Below are 25,961 nucleotides of genomic sequence, written 5' to 3'. Positions count from 1 at the left end.
ATACTGACACTAGTCTCTAATTTACGATTTTTACGGCATTGAAGCTTTCACAGTCTTAATATGCATCCATATATGCGAGCATATTGATTGTTCCTGTGTGTCTTAAAGCAGTGTTCGGATAATCAGTACCTGTTGTATTTCTGAAATATAGCTGTATTAATTTCCGTAAAATGTGGTCTTCCTGTCACCACGGCACGGCGCGTCCTCAGGTTGTAGATCGAGGAGAAGGCCTGAGTTGAATTGATTTTAGTTTAGCGTCCCTTTCAGCAGCGAGGCTATATGAGACGTGGACCTACTGATTAACGTGGAATCCGAACCACATGGAGGAGAAGGCCTCTGGGATATAGAGGTTAGCTGCGAATATACTGAGTAAGCAGTCGCGGACAGACAAGGGGTGATAATCCAGCTTGAGAATTTGGTGTGAGGCTAAAAACCTCATCGTGTAAAAAAAAAAAAAAAAAAAAAAAAAATTGTTCAGATAAGTTCGCAGAATCCTCGGATCAGAACTGGTAACTTGGCACGAATTCCGCAAAGTAAAATCGACATAAGATTTGGAACATGAAACGTAAGAAGTCTCCGTAGGACAGGCGCGTTAAATTTTTTTAAAAAATGAGTTTAGAAATAGAGGTGGGACCTAGTGGGATATCAGGAAGTTAGATGAGAAGGAAATGGAGGAGTCAAGTCGGGAAATTTTACATTCTTTTACGGGAAACAAATTAAAAATTACCAACTAGAAACTAGAAATTACGTATTCGTTTCCGTTCACAAACGAATACGTAATATCAGCAATTACATAGGTTGAACTTGTTAATGATATATTTTATTTTACTTCTCTTAAGGGTCGGTGGTGTAATATTACTTTAAATGCACATGTCCCAACAGAAAATAACGATGGCGATTTAAAAAATACAGTTTTTACGAAAGAATAGAACAGGTATTTGATCATCTCCTGCAATACCATATGAAAATTCTGTTTGGCGGTTTCAATGCGAAGGTAGGACCAGAGGGTATTTTCAAACCGATTATAGGGAATAAATGTTTGGATAAGGAAGGTTGTAACAACGGCGTTAGACTCGTGAACTGGCAATATCCAGAAACCTTATCGTGAAGATTACAAAATTCCAACATCGCGACATTCATAAATATACTTGGACTTCATCAGATGGAAAAACACATATTCAAACTAATCATGTTTTAGTAGACAGAAAATAACAGTCTAGCACAACTGATGTTCGGTCGTTCAAAGGAGTTGATTGTGATAGTAAGAGAGACACTATCGTTGAATAAAGAAAATATTCCATATCTGAAAACGAAGCAGTTTATTTTTTTAAAATAGAGGAGAGTCAGGTGAGAGGGGAGCCAGATTGATGTGTCGAATAGATTTTCGGTTTCAGAAGTTTCGGAGTGCACTAGTGTTCACGATACTTGGTTGAAATTAGAGATAACATTAAAATTTCAGCAAAAGAAATATTGGAGCACGCAGAAATACGTAGGAACAAACTATGGTTCAACCAGGAATATACTAAAGTAGCAGAGAAGAGAAAACAGAAGAAACTGCGTTGGCTACAAAATCCGAACGAAATAACTACATAAAATGTTATTTTCATCTGGCAGTGACTTCTAAAACTTCTAAAACTTTTAGAACAAAGAAACGCGACTTTCGAAAGTTAAAATTAATTAACTTGAAGATAATAATGAAAACAAAAACATTCGGGACATGTATAAACGCATCAACGAACTTAAGAAAGGCTATCAACTTTGTGCTTATATATTAAAGAAACCTAAAGGAACAGTTCTCACTAATACAGATAGCATCTTAAATAGATGGAAAGATTTCTTTGACGATTTGCTTAACACATAGCCAAAAACTAATGCGCGTGGAGAAAGTGAAATGCATGCAGCATAACCGTATATTCCAGAACCTAACCAGACAGAAATAGAAATCACTATTTAAAAAAAATAAATAAATAAATAAACACATATCTACGGGTGTAGACGAAATTCTGGTTGACTTAATTTTAGCTGGAGGGGAAAAATTGTAGAGCAAGATACACCAACTCATTCCCATTATTTGGAACAAGGAGGAATTACCAAAAGATTGAAGAGAATCAATCATTGTTCCAGTTCAGAAGAAAAGCAACAAAACAGATTTAATAGTTATCGAGGCATTTCTCTTCTGTCAACATCCAATAAATCCTCTTAAACATTCTATTAGCAAGATTGACTCCATTCGCAGATGGAATTATTGGAGATTATCAGAACGGATTTAGGTAAAATCGATCAACTATCGACCAGATATTTACCATTCGACTAATACTTGAAAAGAAATGAGAGAATACAGCATCTTGGCACATCAATTATTGACTTTAGATCTGGTAGGAGGGAAACATCGTACAACACGCTTACAGAATTTGCAATACCGAAAAAGGTAGATTAATTAAGATATGTTTAAATGAATCCCAAAGTAAGGTTCGAGTAGAGAAGTTCTTGCTCACGAGCTTTCACGTTGAGAATGACCTGAAACAAGGAGATGCGTTGTCGTCATTATTAGTTAACTTTGTTCTGGAGAACACAATAAGGAAAATCAAAGACAGCAATCAGGTCTTAGAGCTGAATTATATTTGCCAGGTCATGGCGTATGCTGATGATGTAAATTTAATAAGTAATGATAGAATAATAGAAAGGAATGCAGAAATTTTAATTAACGCTTGCAGGGATATAGGCTTAAAAGTAAATGCAGAGAAAACTAAATAAATGGAAGTTTGTCGGGATCGCAATACTGCATTTTATTGATGCGTTAAAATACCAAATAATATTTTCTTTCGACAAAGTGGATACTTTCAAATATATAGGATCATTATTAATAGACCAAAACCATAATCAATAAGAAATTATCTGTCAGGGATTTCGTGTTATTATTCAGTAAAAAAAAATCTTTTGTTGCCACTAATTCTGTTGAGGAATTTGTAGCTCAAAATATAAAACGATAATCATGTCTGTTGTGTTGTATGGTTGCGAAACATGGTAACTGACTCTGAGGCAGACTGAAAGTATTTGAAAACAAGATTCTTAGGGGATGCGGCACAGGATCGACACGGCACAGGATCGACACGGCATACGACCGACAATTCAGCTCAGAAACCTGTTTCGGTCCTGTGCCGTGTCGATCCTGTGCCGTTTCGGTCCTATGCCGTGTCGATCCTATGCCGTGTCGATCCTGTGCCGTTTTGCTCTCACGCCGCTGCTCTGAAATAATTTAACTTTTAATCATGTGCCTAAAAAAATAATATTTTTATTATCTGTTTAATCTTTGCTCTTACAAATTATAAACTCCTGTCGATTCTATGCCTGTGCAAGTTATATGCATAGAATACGTACGATCGAAACGGTATAGAGCCGACACGGCATAGGAACGAAACGGCACAGGATCGACACGGCACAGGATCGACACGGCATAGGAACGAAACGGCACAGGATCGACACGGCACAGGATCGACACGGCACAGGATCGACACGGCGCAGGACCGAAACGGCATAGGACCGAAACGACGCACGATCATCCCCACTGCGTAGTATCTATAAAACCAAATATTTATTTCTCATAAAAGCAATCAGAGACCTGTCAATTGATTTTAAAATATAAGAATTATAAGATATTTACTATATGAATATTAATAATTGTGAGTGACAAAAGAATGATAGTGCTAAATGGACAAAATATAATTTCTTGTGTGCTTGGTCAAAAGCATTTCTATATGTATGGAATACTTATATTTATTATTATTATTATTATTATTATTATTATTATTATTATTATTATTATTATTATTATTATTATTATTATTATTATTATTATTATTACGTTTTAACTCGTTTTGAAATCATGGCCTGATTCCACTAGAAAGCGAAAGCCATGAGAAATGTAAGCTAAGTAGTAATATGGAATACTTTTAATGTTGCTCACTAGAGGAAACATGCTCACATGTCTTCTCGTCTCGATATCGAGACCACAAGAGACTTTTTTAATAAGAAGCTCAGTTGGGAAGTAATAACTGAGCCGATGGCTCGAGCCGGTTCGCTTGGGGTGAACCATCGGCTCGAGCTGGCTTGGTTGGATGAACCATCTGCTCGGTTCGGCTCATCTGGGCCGAAGGCTCTTGCTGACACGGTTCGGTGAGCTGTTGGCTCGGCTCACTTCTCGGTTCGGGTCCATAGTGAGTGAGCTGTGAGCCCAGCTGCTCAAGTTGTTTACAATTGTAAACCCGGGCCGAACAGTTTTGAAGATATTTGGCCAGTGCCCTATAACTTTTAACAATGTTTGGCTCGAGCCCGAATACTCAACCTAAACCCTCAACCCAAATTCACAAGCTCGTGAACAATATCCTTGACTCCTAGAATTCACGACTACCGAGGTTAGCAATCAACTAGTTTTTTAGTATTCAAACACAGACCGCGTTTCTTTCATGTTTAAACACAGTGTTGTTATAATTATAATTATAATTATAATTATTATTTATTATTATTAATAATAATAATAAAAGTTGTACTAGTAGTAGTACTAGTATCATTGATAACCTATATTGTCTATGCAAGATACTTGAAGAGAATACTCGAAACTACAAACCAGATTTGGTTCGACTCGACCCGAATTCGAGTCGAGTTGGAGGAAATTTTTCGAATCGCGTTCAAAGATGTCTGTTTTTAGTCGAATCGAGTTTCAAAGAATACTCGCTCGTACTCACTCGTGCCCATCGTAGGATGACCACATTCTAACAATCGAAAAGTAGGACACAAGTATAATAGTACTGTATATGATATCTTACTGCGTCGGCAATACGCATATCATTATTTCAATTAATGTTAACCTTAAGTTAATGAACATTTTTGTTAAGAAGAAGCACTGAACAAAATTATTAAAGGAATTAAACACAACTCCAAATGCTTTGATGAATAACAAATTGGTTTATTTTATGAACGTACAGTCAAAGTTCGTGTTGGGCTAAATAATAATAATAATAATAATAATAATAATAATAAATTTCGAAGCGTGGTATTATTTTAAGAAATGAAAGAAAATTTAGACCGGCACAAAGGAACTTCTATTTAACTTGGTTAGCATCACTGTCATAAGTTCAATAAGAAACCTTTCCTACTTTACCGATATCTCAACAAGGCCTTCTCAGTAAAAGCGATGTATTGTAAAAAATGGTTTGTTGATTGTTCTCCATCCCTAGTCTTCTGAGGAGTGTTAAAAAACACAGCGGTTCATCATTCAGGAAAAGAGTGTGGTTGATTCAAAATATTGTGAATAAAGAATGAAACATTAAGATATTGCAAATAAATTAACTCTGGACATTTCGCAGGACATTTTAAAGAAGAAGGATATTTCTCGATTTCCTAGACATCTTCGCAACACGCAGGACAGCTCTTTGAAAAACAGTACTGTACTGCGAAAATCAGTACGTCTGGTTACCCTAGCCCATCCGTACGAGTAACGCAGTATGGCATTTTAGCCAATGTTACCTTATATGAAAATATTCATAACTTATAGCTGTCAAGTAAAAATGTGTCCTTGCATTTACATAAAGCAATTCAGAAAGGGCAACAATAATAATAATAATAATAATAATAATAATAATAATAATAACAACAACATTTATAAGACTAATATTAGTGCATCACGCTAACTCCTAATAGTAAATCACGTTGATGCTCATTGCAATAATATAATACAATAATTTAGATTTGAGCATTTATATTTATGTATCCTCAAGTTCGTTGGTCGGCTACCTAAAAAAAGAAAGAAAAAAGTGAATGCAAACAATTAGAGCTCTTAAGTATTGACTTTAACCTATAATTAGTGCTTGAACTTTTCGGGTAAACTGTATCCGCCCGATACCCATTGCGTTTGGTATACTCGATCCTTAGACCTGATAAACCCGTTTGACCCGTGTTTGTCCTGTTTGGACCGTTTGTACCGACAGACTCGTTATGAGTTTGTACATGATAATTAGAACAATTTGTGTTATGATAATAAAGTGAAACAACACATCATTTACCATAATGACAGACTAAGCTTGTTTTCATAAAAACGGGATTATCAGGTCATCCCTATTCATACGGTTCAATCGGGCAAACCCGATTCATACGGGTAAAAATATAATATCGGTCCAACGTGCGGTCCAGTTTCTATTCTATTTTCCGAGCATTACCGCAAATGCACAGTACCCGAAATGGCTCGGACGTAAAAACTATCATATTATTATTATTATTATTATTATTATTATTATTATTATTATTATTATTATTATTATTATTATTATTATTATTATCCACATCGACATAAACCAAACTATTTAACTAATAATAATAATAATAATAATAACAGCAACAACAGTAATAATACCAATAATAACAAAAAAGAGAAGGAAAAAGGGAAAGAAAAAAGGACGATATACAGGGGAAAACTAAAGCCCCCTCTGATTTTATATACATCACACACATATATATGTATATATAAATCTTTGCACACAAACGCTGGAATAAAGGAGAATCCAAGCTCTCTCGAAGCAAAGGAAAAGAACGCTGGGTGTAAATGGAGGAACCGGGCTCTATGTCCCGCCTGCACACTTGATTATAAAGATTTAGGGGCCATTCAAAATTTCTGTTGCCCTTGATCCAAAAAATCTAATATATTTCATTCAATAAAAAAAAATCTTGTACGTCTTATATCTGAAGAACTACATATAGTGCAGCCAAACCAAAACTATCACTTAACTCAGCATGATGTGCTTATTCCGAAAGTAATACGAAACCTTGATTTAGGGACCGTCCAAACGTTTGTAGCCCCTGATCCAAAAAGTCCAATATATTTCATTCAATCAATAATTTTATTGTATGTCTTATATATGGAGAACTACATATAGTGTAACCCAACCCAAGATATCACTTAACTCAGTGTGATATGCTTATTGCGTAAAAAATATGAAAAGTCGATTTAGGGACCGTCCAAAAATTTTGTGGCCCGTTATAAAAAAAAATCCAAAATATTTAATTAATCGAAATTTTTCTTGTACTCCTTATACCTGGAGAACTACATATCTGGAGAAAACTCGATTTAGAGACCGTTCGAATATTTTATGGTAACTGATCCAAAAATTAATATTAGCCAAGATCATAATACTTTGATCCATTTTTTAGATCATTCCTAAAATTCTTGTTTTTATCCAATCTTTCTTTTAAACAGTATCACTCTCTTTGTTCTCAATTTGAAATTTATCAAGCAATTATAAAGCATTGCTTATTATCCAATTTGTATTCGGTGTAGAGCTTCAATTTTCTCAAAGTTTCAAATAAGATAATAAAATATGATTTACTATCGGAATTCGTGTCAGGTATTATTATTACTTTTATTGGTGTTTTCCTTTCTTTCAATTGTTAAAACAAGAAACTACCTTGCACTGTCATAAAATATGTGCTCTTTTCCAATAGCATAATAAGTGCTCATATAATTTTGAACTTTAAAATTAAGGATTGAATCAGTACAAGAAGTACAATTTGGATAACGAATGACTTATAATTGATGTTTAGTGGCGTACTGAAGTAAAGGGATTAAGGACTTTGAAACCCCCCTTGAGCAAGGTATTATGCAAAATTAAGCACGTTTATCATATTAGCACGTTTATATATATAAACACTTGATATTATATAAACTTGTGTTCCTAAAGCCCCTGAACCCCCTAAATATTTGCGTAGAGTACTGGTTGTGTTTCTCTTATTATTTTAACCGTTTTATGCTTTGAACGAAATTTGAAGTGCAGGAACCCTGTGAAGGTGACCACCTTTACTATAAAAATTTCTTTAATGGTTCTTAGTTTTTCTTCAAAACAATCAATAACGAACGAAAAATAAATGATTGAGTTTGATTTTAAATCGAAATTTGAAATACCACCAAAAAGTTGGCCCACCCAACCTTATTTTGTAAATGACTCTTAATAATTTTCAAAACAAACTATTTCCTCTTCAAACCAATCAATAAGAAAGGAAAACATGTTATTAGCTTGAGTATTGAATCGATATTTAAAAGCAGAAAAAACAGTATGAAGTTGACCACCAAATGTATCCTGGAAATAGATATATTTTACTGGTTGTTTTGAAACAAGTGATTTTTTCGGGAATGCGGCGTAGGATCGAAACTGCGTAGCATCGAAACTGCGTACGATCGAAAAATTCAGCTCAAAACCTGTTTCGATCCTACGCAGTTTCGATCGTACGCAGTTTCGACGCTACGCAGTTTCGACGCTACGCAGTTTCGACCGTACGCAGTTTCGATCCTACGCAGTTGCCCTGAAATAATTTAAGTTTTAATCATGCGCTCAAAAAATATATTTTTTTTCTCTCTCTTTAATTTGTTTAACCTGTGCAGCTATAAATTAGGGTTATATTCATGGACTCCACACGACCTAAACTGCGTAGGATCGAAACTGCGTACGGTCGAAACTGCGTAGCGTCGAAACTGCGTAGGATCGAAACTGCGTACGGTCGAAACTGCGTAGCGTCGAAACTGCGTACGATCGAAACTGCGTACGGTCGAAACTGCGTAGCGTCGAAACTGCGTAGGATCGAAACTGCGTAGGATCCACACTGCAGGTAGGATGGACAAGTTACAGGCGTATGGATTGAGAATCAATTATGATTTGTAATGATGACTATGTCAGAAGTGTAATACTAACTTTGAAACAGCTTCGACGGAATATAATGTAAAATAGTTATGTAATATGAAGAATTTAAAGTAATGAAGAATATGATGTATAATGAATATTAAAGGATAATAATAATAATAATGTTTAACGAATATTTCGATTGTAAAGATATTATTTCTAAAGGCTATCAGAAAGTTAGAGAAACAAAAGTCAGATAAAGATTCATATGCTGTTCTGTGTGTACTTGTCTGCGTAATATGAATGAAAATTTATATGATTTTATGTACAGCTTAACGACCTAATCACCAGTTATTCATATGTATGTCAACAACGTTACAATATTGTACTTCGCTTTGGGAGTTTCTCATTTGTACGCTGAACCTCAAATCGATTTATAATTGGAACACGTACCCGTGGGGGTAGGAGCATTTCAATGTATTCCGTTACATTTCACAAAAATATTTTTAACAGTAAAAGATTCGAAATTAAACTACTATTCAAATAGAGAATAAAATTACGAAAGTTTACAACTATTACTGGAAATCAATGCTGTCATCCATTTTGAACATTTTAAAAGAACATAGTTTCTAATGTATTGAAATTTCATTTCTTATGAATAGTTTGAAACGTTGTAAATAGTTGTAAAGAACCTGCAGAAAATTCGTCAAAATCCTCCTACAATGGGGAAGCCGTGTTAGACATGGAGTTAGTGGAGGCAGATGGTGGCATTGGAAAAGTCCGGGTCTCCCGAGCACAGTGGTGATATCAGAAACCGGGCCCCAGCCATGAGGCTCCAGAAAAATGGGGTCCCGAAGTTTTGGGCGCGGGTTCTTTCTATACGCCTATTAAACATGGAATTGTATGTGGGTGGGTGGTGAAGTTTTTAAATGTTCGGGTCGTCTGAGCACAGTGTTAACGTCAGAAATTGGGCCCTTGTCTCAAAGGTCCAAAAATGGTGTCCCGAAATTTTGAGCTTGGCTTCATTATATTTTTCTTTTAAGCATGGAGTTATTGGATACATATTGTGGTGTTGGAAAGCTCCGGGACCTGAGACTCCAGAAATGAGATCCCAAAAGTTTCGGTTCAGGTCTCTTTTATTTGCCTATTTAACATGGTGTTGTACTATAGTGTTAGCGTTTGAAAGATCGGGGTCGATTAACGAAAGCGGTAATGTCAGAAATTGGGCCCTGGCCTCGAAGCTCCAGAAAATGTGGTTCCGAAATGTTGGGCTTGAGTCCACTCTATTTCTCGTTTCAGCATGGAGTTGTTGCATACAGATGGTGACGTTGGAAAGATCCGATTCCCCTCAGCACAGTGGTGGTCAGGAACCGGGCCCCCAACATGGGGCCCCAGAAATGGAGTCCCAATGTTTTGGGCATGAGCCCCTTCTATACGCCTATTAAACATGAATTGTTGTACGAAGGTGAAAAACTTGTATCTTCGTAAAAAAAAAAAAAAAAAAAAAAAAAAACTTGTATCTTCCTTATAATTATTAGATAATAATCTCAGCTCCTAAACACGTATAAAAGATACCGAAGTTATATTTCAGCAAAAAACAATTACCATAAAACATCTCTTTGCATGTGTAATGACTGAAATGTATTATACTTTGCTTCCCTCCCAAATAAATAAATAAATAAATAAACGATTACAGTCGATAAGCGTAAATCTGGCAGAACCTATTTTCCGAAATCTAAAACAAATCACGCAGATTGTTTATTGCTTGTTCGCGATTGTCCACATCACATTTTCGGTTTTTCATTGTATGTAATTAACTATACCATAACAGAAATTCCCGCTACGAACAAATTACACGTTAGGTATACGCCTATGTGTCTCGTCTCGAGGACTTCCAGGCCGCAGTGGCTTAGTGACAGAGGGTTCACACATGCTGCGGGGCCCTGGTTCTATACCAACTTGCGCAAAGTGGGGTTTGTGGTGAACAAACACCGTTTGTGAGGGTTTTCTTGGAGTTTCCCTTTCCCACAACTCTTTCATTTCACCATTCCATTTATTCTCATCATCTGCGTCTCCTTTAGTCTACCCAGGATGACAGTCGGACATAAAACTTAAAGATTGCATTTTCATTTTCACATTTGGAGACCCTGTATCTGTGTTCCTTGAGTGCCCCAAATGCTAAATAATAATGGGTTGGAAGGCCCATGAAGTTTAGTACCTGGTACACTCATTATCTCAACTTGCCCAAAAAGTTAAGGGCTCACGTTAAGTTAACGCCCCAAAACTTTGATTTTCACACCTTATTAACTATATTGGCCCAAAAGATGAAATTTGTTAGCCCATCGATCTTTATCTCGACTAGCCCAGAAAGTTGGGAGGCTCTGGTGAAGTTAGCCCCCAAATTTTCGGCGCCTATATCACATTAACTATGGAAGAACGAAAGCTGAAATTTGGTAGCCTATCCAGCCCGTAGACAGTACTATGTAGGCCATTCATTCTCTGGACCAGCCCAGAAACTTTGGGGGGGGGGGGGGGGCTCACGTTAAATTAGAGCCCGAAATCTTTGGCGCGCATATCTCATTAACCCTTTCGGGACAAAATCGATTTTGGGGTTTTTGGTAGACTTTCAGTTAATGATTTATTGCCCAAACACTGTTATCCCGATTGATATCGTTTACGTCTTGTATTTTAGAAGAGGGACATGGCTATTTTTTGGTGTAAGTTAGATTGCAGTGTTGCTAACGGGAGGGATTATTGAAAAAATGTAGGAGTGAAATTTAAAAAAAAAATCCCTAGCCGAATTTCATGATTTTTTCTAGCTGGGAACACCGAAGCCACAGGGGTTCAAGTCACCTAAAAAGAATTTTCTGGTATGTTGACAAGGTACAGTAAAAACCTGAAGTCGCTGGCTGCCATACAAAGAGAGAAAGAAAAAAACTCTCTCATAATACACATCAAATTTTGGCACTTCTTACGCGTCAGAAGCAAAAATCAGCATACATGGTGGTTCACCGTCTTCCCTAATTATTCAATCGTGCTCCTCTATGGTGCGTTTTGTAGGCCAAGAATGATTCCAGACAGTTGTACGTTGGTTTGAATATAGCCAAGGACACTGAAATAATAGGGGGGAAAGGATAAACTTCCCAAATTTTTTACAAACAATTACAATTAACATTTTCTGTAGCTGGCAACATTGCTACCACTCAGAAGCAAACAATTTTAAAGTAATCTTTGGCCCACCAATAATATATTCAGCTAGTATCATGATGATATCTCTCAAATTAAGCATGTAATTTTAAAAAGTATATCATTTTTCCTAGAAAGTCACTATTATCCTTAAAATTATGTAATATGGTATACTGTAAGACCGGAATTGTAGTGTCCCCAATTATCCAAGTGAAACTTTTTATAGTGCGTTGTGTAAGTCAAGGATGAGGCTTCCAGAATCTGGTATGTTCGTTCCAATGTAGCCAATAGAAGAGAAGGAAATAAGAGGCAAATTTTAGAAGGGAAAAAAGGAAATTTTTACCAAAAAAAGTCTGGAAATAAATAGTTCTATGGCTGGAAATACTGCTAAGAGACAGATGCAACTATCTTCAAATAAACCTTAGCCCACCACTAATATATCCTGAAAGTATCATGTCGATATTGAATAAACGAAGCTAGTAATTAAAAATTAATAGATTATGGTAAATATAAAAGTGAGAAAAATCAAGGATTAGAACCTTAATACGAAAATGAAATGAAATGAAATCTTTTAGTTTCACGTCCTACGGTTATGCCGGTTAGGCTAAAGTAGACGCTGATGATGAGAAATAAATGAAATGGTGGAATGAAAAAAGTGGAAGGAAACGGGAGAACCCCGATAAAACCCACACACACGATGTTTAGAACCTAAATACGAATTTATGGTGCGCCTCCTAATTACGCAATTGCAACGATCTGTGCCCAAGTTTGTTCAGTAAGGACCGATGTTTGACTGACGTAGTTCACTTGCGCTCGGACGTATAGGTACGGAATTATAAACATAAACTTCGAAAATTGACAAATCTGAAAATATTTTATCTTCGCATTGAATTTGGACCCCTCCTCCAAAGTAAGTTCATGCGTATGGTACGTACCACCATACTACGATTTTTAATTTCAGTAAAAATCCCTTTGTTTTCTTGCCCCCAGGATAACTATATACTCTGCCAGTTAATATGTTTAAAACATTTGGAGTGATGTATCGTCATGTGTATAGATTAACCTCTTGCACACAGAGAATGTTTCTTTTCCAAGATTTAAATAAAACTGAAATGTTTTCCATTTCCATACAGAATTCAATTCACCTAAGATGTCCAAAGTTCACCTAAGATGTCCAAAATTCAATTCACCTAAGATGTCCACAACAATTTTTATGGAGGTAGTTGGAGAATACTTTATATCATAGGCCCGTAGTTAAACTCCCTCTATAAAAATTGTTGTGGAAGCACCTCAGGATTCTGACATACGCATTTTTGGATAGGGCACATACTAGTTCCTAAGTTAAGTCTTGACCCGACTGCGGTAGGTCCCATAGTTTTGGAGCTATGGACCTTTAAAATTCCTTTTTTCATGTTTTTGGCAGCCTATAACACGTAAACCGTCGCTTGTAGAGGGATAAATTCTTAAGGTCTTTTGAATTTGGCTAATCAGAGTGCTCCTTTAACCCGCGTATATTCGACGATAACCGTTCGGGATAAAATCTGCTCGCCATGTAGACCTAATTTTATTACAAAATGACGACTGTCTATTTACTTTATTTTGTAGTTCTTCCATATTCACTTTCAAATGATCGGCGCCAGTTGCCATCTAATAAAGTTGATGCGTTTGTTGCTTCTAGTACACAACCGCTTTGAAAAAGAAGCAATAAATGCATCAAATGTGGGAGATGAATTTAGAACACCAAAATGGTACATGCCTAGCACATCTTGTGCTGTTAGGGTTTCTTCAGAAACATTTTGTAAAACAATTGAAAACACATCGCGCGGTTTGTATTTTGAAATTTTGCGTATACTTGGATTTGTTTAAGTATTTCTTTCTACTGTGTTTGCCTGTAGCTTCAGTTCATAAGCCTTTATAATTAGATACCCAACATATATGGCAATCACGCAGAAAACAACACCGAAGATTCTACACTTGTGTTAACACACAGGCTGTGTGTCATTTCAACTAGCGGCATTTGACACACAACTCCAAACGGAGAGTGAGTTGTTCTAACCACTTGTTTGTGTTATATTTTAACACAATCGTGCTAACACATAGGCATGTCGTTGAAATAATACAACGATTTTTTACAGTATAGGCACTTCCAGTAGAACTACAAGGATTAAATTTGGCAAAGTTTTTAGCCTCCTGGGACTATATAGAAAATTTCCAAAAGTGAATATTTTCCATTTTTAGCAGCTTTAAAGAGACAAAAAACTGTGTAATTTAAATAGACTTTTTGGATGTACAAAATCTCATATTTTAGGTACCGTAATTGAAATCGGAATAAAAACTAGGAATTTTGGTATGTTAGTAGGTTTATGAGGCGCGAGGCCGTAGGATGAGAAATTTTGTATCTGGCGACAAATTCCCACCTACTTAAAACTAAACTGATTATATAAACATTCAATTTTGCCAATTGCCAAGTTCATAAAGAAATTGAAAATCACAGCAACTGGGTAAGTAAGAAAATGCTAATCCAAATGTCAATTGAAAGAAACGGAAGTCTTTTAAGTAAATATTGGCAGCAACGCATTCTAATTTTCCAACTTGGTCAAAAGTTAGCAGGGTTGGAAAAAATACAGTTTTTTTTTAAAAAAAAAAAGAACAAAACGCGTGTTTAAAACATGAAAAAAGTGTTTAAAATGTTTTAAAGATGTTTTAAAAAACACACAAAAAAGTAAAAGTACATGTTTTAAACATTTTGAACAGTTTAAAATATTATTTTAAACATATTTCAAAATCGTGTAATCACGTATTTATTAAGACTTTTTGCTCTTTCAACCGATCTTTTCATTTATTTTATTCTCTTTAAGACTACACAGTGTTGGGTACAGAACATTTCCGTATAGATTAGTAATTTTCAACTTATTTCATATAACGACCCCTTTTATTACACCCTCTTGCCAGTGACTCTCATACAGTAAGTATTTTCTTGGATATAGTAAGCTTTTAAGGTAGATTTTAAAATTTACCAACTATAGAGGTTTCACACAATCTATCAATATACATGGCAAAACAAAAGTCCTCACCATCCTTGTGCGTTGACAACGGGTTGAGGGAGAATGATGAATCTTGGAAGTGGTCTGACACATCAGATGGTGCTATCAAGCATCATGGCGAACATCTGTGCTTAGTATTCGAAATTTCAAATGCAAATGGTGTCATGTTACATGAGGGCTAGAATTTTACCAGAAATGCTGTTGTGCGGTTATTTTAACCATAAAGAAAATCATTTCGAGTTACCGCTTCTAAAAGTTTTGTAGTTATGCCTTTAGGGGCTAATTAGCGTTTCGTGGAGGCGGGTGAGATTTTTGTTGCAAAATTTGATTACTACTTCATAACACTGGTGCTAATAAAATTATTTTATAATAATAGGGCTACGTTTTCGAAAAGTAATGTTTGAAGCACACTTCATATTGTGCTAACTTTATATTTTCTGCAAGTCTATGTAATTGGTTGTTTTTTGAGTCAAAAATTTATTGACGAAAGGTAATATTTGGGGCGTTCAGAGTACAATAGATCCAAATCCATTTTCAATAAACTTCAGTTTTCCTCAGCAAATGAATTCTATTTCAAAAAATAATACTTCGCAGTCAAGAATCCAAAACAAATGTAACTAAAACCATGCGAAAAGGCGTGGGATAGTTTCATATGACAGCCGCTAGTAAGGGCGTCAGTGGAACAGGAGGGTAACCACCCTCATCCGCACCCTGCATTTCAGATTTTGGGGACGGTAAGACAGTTTTAGAAATCTTTTGATAAGCAAAGTCCAACAGAATAAGCCTGAGGTAATTACACCGAATAAATACGAAGAACATACAGATGATTAAAACTGGGAAGTTGCTTAGGTCCAATTTCCTGAATTTTAAGCAGGCCCGAAACTCGAAAGTAGAGCCACCTTTGAAATCCTTGGGTAAAAAAATTATACAAGAAAGCAATATAGGCCTATAGCTCCTTACGGCCAATGATCAAAATCCGTATTTATTCGGTGCAAGGACTTCAATTTTTAAATGTTGGACTTTGCTAAGCAAAATGTTTCTAAATCTGCATTACTGCCCCAAAAATCTGAAATTCAGGGTAGAAGACGGATGATTTCTAAACGAACGCCCCTATCTAGCGGCAATCATACAAAATTCTAGATTCCTTTTTTTCAGGTAGTTTTTCTTTCTTTCATCTCGGATTCGTGGTTGTGAAAATATGACATTTTACGTCGATGTATTCTTTTGGACACATTCTGCATTTATGTAACGTAATTATGCATCATTGACTATGACATTCGGAGCTTGACTTGTTAATCATTTCAACGCTGCAACATACACAATACAAGTATAATGTTAATATCTTAAATGTATGAGCAAGGAGGGGGAACTGAAAATTAGCTCTCCTCCCCATTCCGTCAACGCCCTTGTCTAGCGGTTGTCCTATGAAACTCTAGTCTACACGCTTTCCCGTGGTTTTTGTTTCATTTATTTCATACCCTATGCTACGAAGATATTACGTTTGCTGAGCAAAAGTGAACCTTTCTGAAAATGAACTTGGGTCCCTTGTGCTCTAAATGTTGAGTTGAAGCCAAATTTATCCTGCAACCCAAGTTTGTTCGAAACATATAAAATTAGTTTGTTTAGTTTGATTGATTACATCTTGCATCAGTAGCAAGGCTATATTAGACAGGGCTTTTTGACCCACTAATTTTGAAATTTTACGTGGGATCGCAGTCAAAATCTATACAGCAAATTCCGACGCCTCGTGTCTCTATCCTCAAAAATTAATGTTAAAAAACTGAATATTGCACCCTGTAGCGTGGTACATACATACAAACAAACAAATTGAGATCAAATTGTCCCAGACCTTGACGTTCAGCACTAACGTTATAATAAGTATCACACTTGGTTAGTTACGTGATCGACTGCCATACCTTGCGTTTCTCACCTGGTCTCTTCATACAAGCTATGCCAAGTTGTAAAGTTTCAAAGAAAATTTAGAACTGTGGTGGGGAAGAGGTACGAAATAAAATTTTCATAATATAATGAAAAAGATATTGTTGATACAAAATTAGTTGTTACCTGAAGTTTCCAGTTGCATCTCAGCCACACCACTGACGTTAGATTCATCAGAAGCAATTTTCGGATCAACATTTTTACCATTTGTTTGGGTTTCCATTTTTACCAAGCATTGCATTTTTTATAATGATTTTCGTTCTTGGAACTAAACCACCCATTTCTTTCTTACACGTTTTGTGACAAACTCGTTTGATCGTTTACTTACCTGATTGAGTTTGAGTTACTCTAATAAATTTGTATCAAATCATGTCCTTCTTTTCTTCACGCATAATCCATGTTAAACGATTCCATGTTGTACGGAGACAGAACTAACATGTACTGTACAAACGAATGCTTGCGATATTTTAATTTCAGAACCTCAACGTCGCAATGAATACAACACAACAGTTTGTTTCCGTGATAATTATTTTATTTATTTTTTAATATCAGTTCTATAAGTAGTCCAACCTTCGACTACGACACTTTCTCGCAAGTTAACTGAGAAGCACTTAAACAATACAATATACGTTAAAAATAAGGGGGAAAAGAGACAAAATAAATTGTAGATCACCACATTGACCTGCTGTAGCCACGAGAAATCAAACCATTCACATGGGAAGAAAATAGTCTTCTGATTGGGGAGCACTTTTGGACAGTTCTCTTGCTCTGGAAGATTTCTTTTTTTTACGAACATAAAATAAAATGCAAATAAACATATGTTTAAGACAAGTCTTCAAAATAAACGTGTTTAAAACAAAATGTTTAAAACATAAACAAAATTTGTTTTAAACAAAATCAATTGTTAAAAAAAAGTTTTAATCATTTGTTTTAAATATTTTGTTTTAAACAAAACAACCCTGGAAGTTAGTAAATTTGGGACGAAGCCCAAACTAGCAAAAACTTGAACTAATTACATGAACCTTCGATTGTGCCACCTGCAAAGTCTATAAAAGAAGTGACAATTCACAGCAACTAGGTAACTAAGAAAATGTTAAGCTAAGTCAATTGAACTTAATGGCAATCTTTTGAACAAGGAATTTGCCAACTTGATCAGAAGTAGTGGCTTTTGGGGGGAGGATTCTCCTTTCTCCCTGCTGAGACAAGACTTAGCTTTTTTGGTCCTCCTGAATAAGTCATAGTCCCCCAAGAAAAACTTCCTGGGTACACCCCTGTATGATTATTTAATTATATTTGTCACTATTTTATTTCTCAGTTTCGTATCTATGCACTTTCGATCGTACGCAGTTTCGACCGTACGCAGTTTCGATCGTACGCAGTTTCGATCCTACGCAGTTTCGATCGTACGCAGTTTCGATCGTACGCAGTTTCGACGCTACGCAGTTTCGACCGTACGCAGTTTCGATCCTACGCAGTTTCGACGCTACGCAGTTTCGGTCGTATACAGTTTTGATCCTACTCCGATTTTTCCCTATATAACTTCAAAAAAATACTATTACTTAATATTCTGTGATTATAAAATAATTGTTTTTTTATTGTTCGATCATAAGACCTTATCTGTTTTCGATCCTACGCCGGTTTTAGTTTCGATCGTACGCAGTTTCGATCGTACGCAGTTTCGATCGTACGCAGTTTCGGTCGTACGCAGTTTCGGTCGTACGCAGTTTCGATCGTACGCAGTTTCGATGCTACGCAGTTTCGATCCTACGCATGTAACCCATTTTTTCTTCAAAATAAGCAAACCGCCCCGAAACAAATCACCTTCATCAACATTATTTCTTAATTATATTCTTATGTTTTTCGAATCAAATTACTTTTCTTCCAAACAAGCAACAACAAATCCATATCAAACGATTGATTTTGGTCTTGAATCGAAATTTGTAAGTAAAGGAATCAGATTGAATTTGATCACATTCTAAATTTATTTTGTAAATCTCTTTCTCTATTTTTTCGAAACAAGCGATTTGCTCTTAAAAACAACCAATAAGAAACGCTTGGCTTCGGTTTTTATTCGAGACTTTAAAGTGGAGCCAATATGAAATTCCATCACCCATTTCTCTTGAAAAGACTCTTTATGTTTTTCGAAACAGACTATTCTTTTTCAAAATAATTAGTAGCATACGCATATCAAACAATTGATTTTGATTTTCAATCAAAATTTTAAGTGGAGGAACAAGGGTAAATTTGGCCATATACCAACTTTATTTTGTAAACATATCTTTATGTTTTAAGAAAGATACGATTTTCACTATTTTTCTTCAAAAAAGTCAATAACAAACGAAAAACAAACGATTGGCTTCCGATTTCAATTCGAAATTTGAAAGGAGGCAACTTAACATAGGTGCATTGCTTCGCTTAAAAAAAAAAAAAAAATCCAAACGCAAATTCTAAGCCTACAGTTTTAAAATTGCAGTTACATGTACATACTTCAACTTAGTATACATAAAAAATTACAGCATTATAAAAATATCAGACAAATAATATTATTTATTCGGTATTGAAAACCTCGAATCAACTATTGGAGTTATTTAGCGTATTTTTTTTTAATATCACAAAATTAAAGGTGTATTTATTACGGCATGGATATATTACGCACAATATTTTTATACAATTTGTATATATATATATATATATATATATATATATATATATATATATATATATATATATATATATAATTTTTTAAAAATAGACCATTTAGAATTATTTATCCTTACAATTTTTTATATCCACAAATTCAAGGTGAGGGATATGCGATATTGATATTTTCAGAAAGTGTTGACCACCCTACAGAATGTCGATCCTGTGCCGTGTCGATCCTGTGCCGTGTCGATCCTATGCCGTTTCGGTCCTGTGCCGTGTCGATCCTGTGCCGTTTCGGTCCTATGCCGTGTCGGCCCTGTGCCGTTTCGGTCCTATGCCGTGTCGATCCTACGCCGTTTCGTTCCTATGCCGTTTCGATCGTATGACGGTTCTCTCCTATATATCCTTGAGAAAATAATTGTTACTTAATATTGCGTAATTATAAAATAATGTATTTTTTATTATTTCGATCGTATGAAAGTTCTGCTGTCGATCCTATGCCGTGTCGATCCTGTGCCGTTTCGGTTCTGTGCCGTGTCGATCCTATGCCGTGTCGATCCTACGCCGTGTCGATCCTATGCCGTGTCGATCCTACGCCGTGTCGATTCTATGCCGTGTCGATCCTACGCCGTGTCGGTCCTGTGCATGTAACCCATAAAAATTTGGGTGGTCTATCTCGTTCCCCTTTTAGGTGTATAAAATTGCCAAAATATAAACGTAAGCAATAGGGAATGGACTCCTATACATGGCCATATAACCATATAAGGTAATAGGACCTCATCCAAGGAAATAAATTAGGTCAAAACCAAACACGTGGTACAACGTATTGCTTACGTTTATATTTTGGCAATTTTATACACCTAAAAGGGGAACGAGATAGACCACCCAAATTTTTATAGTGATCTATATTAGGGTTCTATACTATTATACCAAATGTTTAAATTGGGCAATTTCCAAAATTTAAGGGGTGGGCCAAGGCACCCCTGCCAAATTTTTAAAGGGGTGCACAAATGTACCTATGTCTTACAATAAGAAATAAACACCTGTATACACCCATATAACTATATAAGGTAATAGGACCTCATCCAAGGGAATAAAATGAGCCAAAAAAACCAAACATGTGGTTGTACTAAAATTTGGCAATTTTGTACCCCTAAAAGGGAATGAAGTGGACCACCCAAATTTATAGTAATACATACTAGGGTTCTATACTATTGTACCAAATGTTTAAATTGGGCAATTTCCAAAATTAAAGGGGTGGGCCAAGGTACACCTCCCAAAAATTTAAAGGGGTGCACCAATATACCCATGTCTTATGAAAGGTAATAAACCCCTGTATATGCCCATATAACCATATAGGGTAATAATACCTCATCAAAGGGGATAAATTAGGTCAAAAACCTCCAAAATTTAAATTTTTGGCAATTTTTTACCCATGAAAGGAAACGACATAGACCCCCAATACTAATAGAGGTACATACTATGGTCCCAGGCTACCACACCAAATTTTTAGATTTGGCAATTTCCAAAATTTAAGGGGTGGTCCTATGTACCCCTGCCAAATTCTAGAGGGGGTGGTCCTAAGTACCCCTAGGTCATTGACCCGAGCCAAGGACCATGGGTCCTGGGGTGGTCCTATGTACCCCTGCCAAAGTTTAGGGGTGGGCCATGGTTTCCTAGGTCATTGACCCAGGGCCAGGGACCATGGGTCCTGAGGCAGGGACCCAGGGGCCAAAAAGTTTCCTCAGGTGCTGCAAGTACTACTAAGAGCTTAGTTTTTAGAGAAGTTGAGAAGATTCTGTCGAAATGTTTTACTCCTGGGCAGATAAAATGTTTAGTAAGTGGGAAGAAGAGCGTACGATGGAGCGCAGAAGATATTGCCACAGCTTCGGCTTTAAGAGCTCTGTCTCCGAAAGCTTACGCTTACCTCCGGAGAAACAAAACTCCTCTGCTATGTCGTGCTACACTTCAGAAGTGGGTCAAAGTTTTAAATGCAGTTCAGGTATTCTTGAGGAAGTTTTATGTTTATTAAAGGGCAAGGCAGCTACGTTCTCTTCCCTGGAGAAATTAACAGTTTTGTCATTTGATGAAATACATTTAGATGAACGGATTTGCCATGATTCCACCGACGACATAATTCTTGGTCCTTATAGTAATATACAAGTAGTTATGATCCGTGGTTTATGCAGCAAATGGAAGAAACCAATATTCTTTGACTTCGACACATCAATGACTAGCAGTTTGTTACAAAGAATTATAAGCAAAGTGGAAAACGCAGGCCAGAGTCTGCTGCTGTAACATGTGAAGGTGGCTGCTGTAACATGTGAAGGTGGCTGCTGTAACATGTGATATGGGAAGAAAAACCTCAAAAGCTTTGAAAGAATTGCGAATTAGTATTTCAAGAACCTTTTTCACGAACCCAGGAGACGAGACTAGGAAGGTCTCTTCTTCTGTGATGTTCCTCATCTTCTCAAACTTCTCAAAAACTATTTACTCGATGAGGGAATTACTCTTTCAGATGGGACTAAAATAACACGAAAGCTGATTGAAGATCTAATAATTAACCAGCAAGGTGATCTGTCGATTTCCCATCATATGTCTGAAGCCCACTTAAATGTACGAGGACGAGCACGTCAAAATGTAAGGATGGCTACACAATTATTTTCGCATCGCACGGCTCAATTACTAAAGTATCTTTTGCACAAGGATAAGGAGAGTCAGTTTGTTGAATTGGTAAATGGTGTATTTGATGTATTAAATTCAAGGATCCGAAAAGATGAAAAATCGCCTTTGCGCAGTGGATTCGGTATAAATTTAAAGAGTCTAGAAAATACTTTGTGGAGATTTTTGGATGTTTGTTCCAACATGAGAATCGGAAACAGAAAGAGTTTGTTACTTTTCCAGAAAGGATTCATAATTTCAATCAAATCGCTTTTAGGGCTTTTTGAAGAAATGCAAAGTGAGAAACTGACATATATTTTAACATCAAAATTAAATCAAAATTGTTTGGAGATTTTTTCACGAATTAGAGGACTTGGAATCTTTTATAATAATCCTACTGCTTTTGAATTCGGGAATAGGCTCAGACTTTTAATTTTAACACGAAATTCCTGTGATATACCACTATCAAGAAGAACTTCAGTGAGCGAAGATGTTCCTGCCTCTAGTAATGTTTCTGGGCTAGAAGAAGACTCGGAAGAAAACTTTTTAAATTTCTTTACAAGTGAACTATGCATTGACGTAGTAGACGAAGCTTCATCTGAACAAGCGCATGAGGATGTAGAAGTTGAATTGCTGAGTGAGGAAAACTGCGCAGTTCACATCAACAATGAGGATGTCCCATCAGATGTTGTAAAATACCTTGCTAGATACATTGCTTTTGGTATCGTAGTATTGACAATTCGTTGGGTACGCCGGGAGAAATGTCGATAAACAAACGTAGAGATTAGCTAAGTATTATCTCCCGGAAGGAACTTACAGTTCCATCAACAAAGTGGCTTCAAAAGATCTTAGATTTTGAGATAATATTCGCTGCTTTTCACCGCTCTAGCATTTCGACGTGCAAAAGTGTTATGAAAACCTTACATTCAGAAATAGGTTCAAAATATACCGAACTAAACCCAAAACTAATAGAAACATATGTAAAAACAAGGACATTTATCCATGTGCGGCATCTCAACCAAAAACATAAAGCCCAAGTAATGAAATCCATTGCGAAGAAAAACAAACAATGGGTTTCGGCTTCTGTAAGTTTTTCCGGAGACTACAATTAGAACCACCACTGACACTCCCTATCAGTACTCAAAATACAATAAAGGTAAGTGTATCATAATATATATTTATGATATTTATAGCAATTTAACTTGCGTATTTGTAGTGTTAGAATTAATATTTTTGTCTTTATGTTGTTTGAAAAAAAGAAGCAGACGAAATTATTAATATAACACGCTCTGAGCATACGAAAAGTGTATGCTAAAAGCAGACGACGCGATTTCCTCTTTTCCGCGTGACGTCACACTTCCAGCGACCAATGCCAGTTCGAATCGCATATTTAGCAGCCCCTGGCTCCTATCAACTATACTGAAACCAGCGTTGCCAGATCTAGCATAATGATGCTAGATCTAGCATAATTTGCATGTCTTTAGCATCTAGCATCTTGCTTTTAGCATCCTGCCCAAATCTAGCATAATTTCAGCAAGCAGGGTTGGGTAATTACGCGTAAAAAAGGTTTTCTACGTGACGCGTAAAATACGCGTAAAAACGCGTAATTTACGTAAAATACGTAAAGTACGTAAAAAATTAGAAACTGGTCTACAAATTAAAACGTTCCACGCGCTGAGCTTTAAAAAAATTCTTTCTAAAATTGTATGGAATCTAGCTGGATTTTGCAGAACTTAATCCGTAAGCCTAAACTGGGAATTTTGTATTGGCTTTGTAAAGTAGCATTGTATAATACGGTTTGCACTCGTGACTGTTCAAAACTCATTTCATCATGTTTCATGTTTTAAACCCTCTGTAATCGAGAAAAGTTTAATGCCAGAGAAGCCGTGGGAGAAACTATTGTGCAATACTACAACAATGGTAAGCCTTCGTGGTCTCCATTTGTGACGACTTTCTGCAATGTCTGAGAAAAGCATCAGGAACAAGTAGAGGAGTTTCTGTTGGAAAACCTCGGCCCTTCAGGAATAACTAGCTACCAGCAATATCGGGGAAAATGTGGAAAATTTGAAGAACTTATGAAGAAGGGAATTACAACACCACGCACATTCTAGTATTTCGCTACTCACAACATAAAGAGTTGTCGGAATTTGCTATGAAGTTACTGAACATCCTAGCATCTTCAGCGCAAATTGAAAGACTTTTCTCAAATTGGTCCTTTGTCCATAACGTCACAAGGAACCGGCTCAGCTTCGAACGTTCGAAGAAACTACTTCAAATATACTACATCCTCAAATTACAAGACCACTCAAGTTATGAATATTAGTGTGATTAAGAGTATTGTGTTCGAATTGTACTAAACTATAATGGAAATGGCATGTAACATTTTTTTAGAGTTAAAATAATGGCTAAATTTTAAATGAAATGATATACTCAGTGTTATTGGAACCAAGTGAAATAGTATATTCAGTATTTGAACTAGGAAGAAAGAAAAATTGTTTCTTTCCAAAAACAACGAAGAAACAAGTAGTTCGATATTCTTTTGAGTATTTTCTTCAGTTTTGTCTATTTATTATGAGCATGAAAAAATTTCTACGTTAAAAGTTCAAATGATAGTCAAGTGCTAAGGGAAGTAATATATTTAGTGTTGTTGTTGGACTTGGAAGAAAAGAGCAAAATAAATGAGTTCATTCCGAAAAATGTAGTATAATGTTCTGTTGGGTGCTTTTATATTTTTTCAGTTGTGTGTGTTTAAAATGATAATCTAATAACTTTTACATCGAAAATTCAATATGTCCCAGTGCTAAGTGAAGTGGTATATATAGTATCGTTGGGACGGGGAAGAAAAACAAATCAGTTTATTCTAAAATTTCATTATTTCAATATTCTGATCAGTATTTTTCCTATCAGTTATGTGTGTTAGTGTGTAATATGAAGGTGAAATGAGCGTAAGAGTCAATCTCTTTTTCTTTTCTAATAGAAGTTTCAAAGTATACTGAAATGTTTCGAGTTTTATATTAAATGCTGCAAAGGTATAACAATAAATTGCTATAAACAAAAGGTTACTTTCAAATATATCCGAACCAACACATGTATTTAATATGTGTGCTTATATGTTGAGTGGTTGTGGTTGTGTGCGCGCTAATAGGTGGAAAGTAGTAGTGGGCCGGCGAGGGACTATCCAAAATTATCTTTTATTACTATGATTTGGCATGAAATCATTACTTTTAAATATAATGTTTAGAAGATAATAATGCTTAAATAAGAAAACTAAGCTTGCAATATAACCGACTATTCAAAATGATCTTAGTTTTAATGAAAGAAATATAGTTTTCTACGTCTGCGTAAAAAACTGGTTTTCTACATGACGTATATTACTAGTAAACTACGCGTAATTTATGTAAAATACGTAACAAGTAAATTGCTTTGCCAGCCCAGTCAACAAGTTTATCAAAAAGCCGCAGAACCTGGAGATGAGAAAGAAGTTGGTCGTGGGAAGAAAAAGAACGTCAGAAATGTATCTAGTCCAGGAAATCTAGAGCAATTTTACCCTCAACCTGGGCAAAATTGCAACACAAGCTTTTAAACAGTTTTCGATTCAGGAATTACTACTGAATAACATATTCAAAATCCGACAAAATCGGACCACGGGAACACCCCCCCAAAACGGTTTCTAAATGGCGGACTATGTTTTTTCGAAAAAATCGTAGACCTTTACGTTGGCGGCTCTAGTAGCCCTCCTAATTGACACAGAGACATGAATGATACCTCGTTGGAACGCTCATGGACAACAAATTCCAACGAAGTGACTTTTTTACCCATCATGCCCAAC

Source organism: Thermobia domestica, chromosome 2, assembly GCF_964235325.1.
Source record: "Thermobia domestica chromosome 2, izTheDome1.hap1.1, whole genome shotgun sequence".
NCBI lineage: Eukaryota > Metazoa > Arthropoda > Insecta > Zygentoma > Lepismatidae > Thermobia > Thermobia domestica.
Note: the sequence above shows the minus strand (reverse complement) of the source record.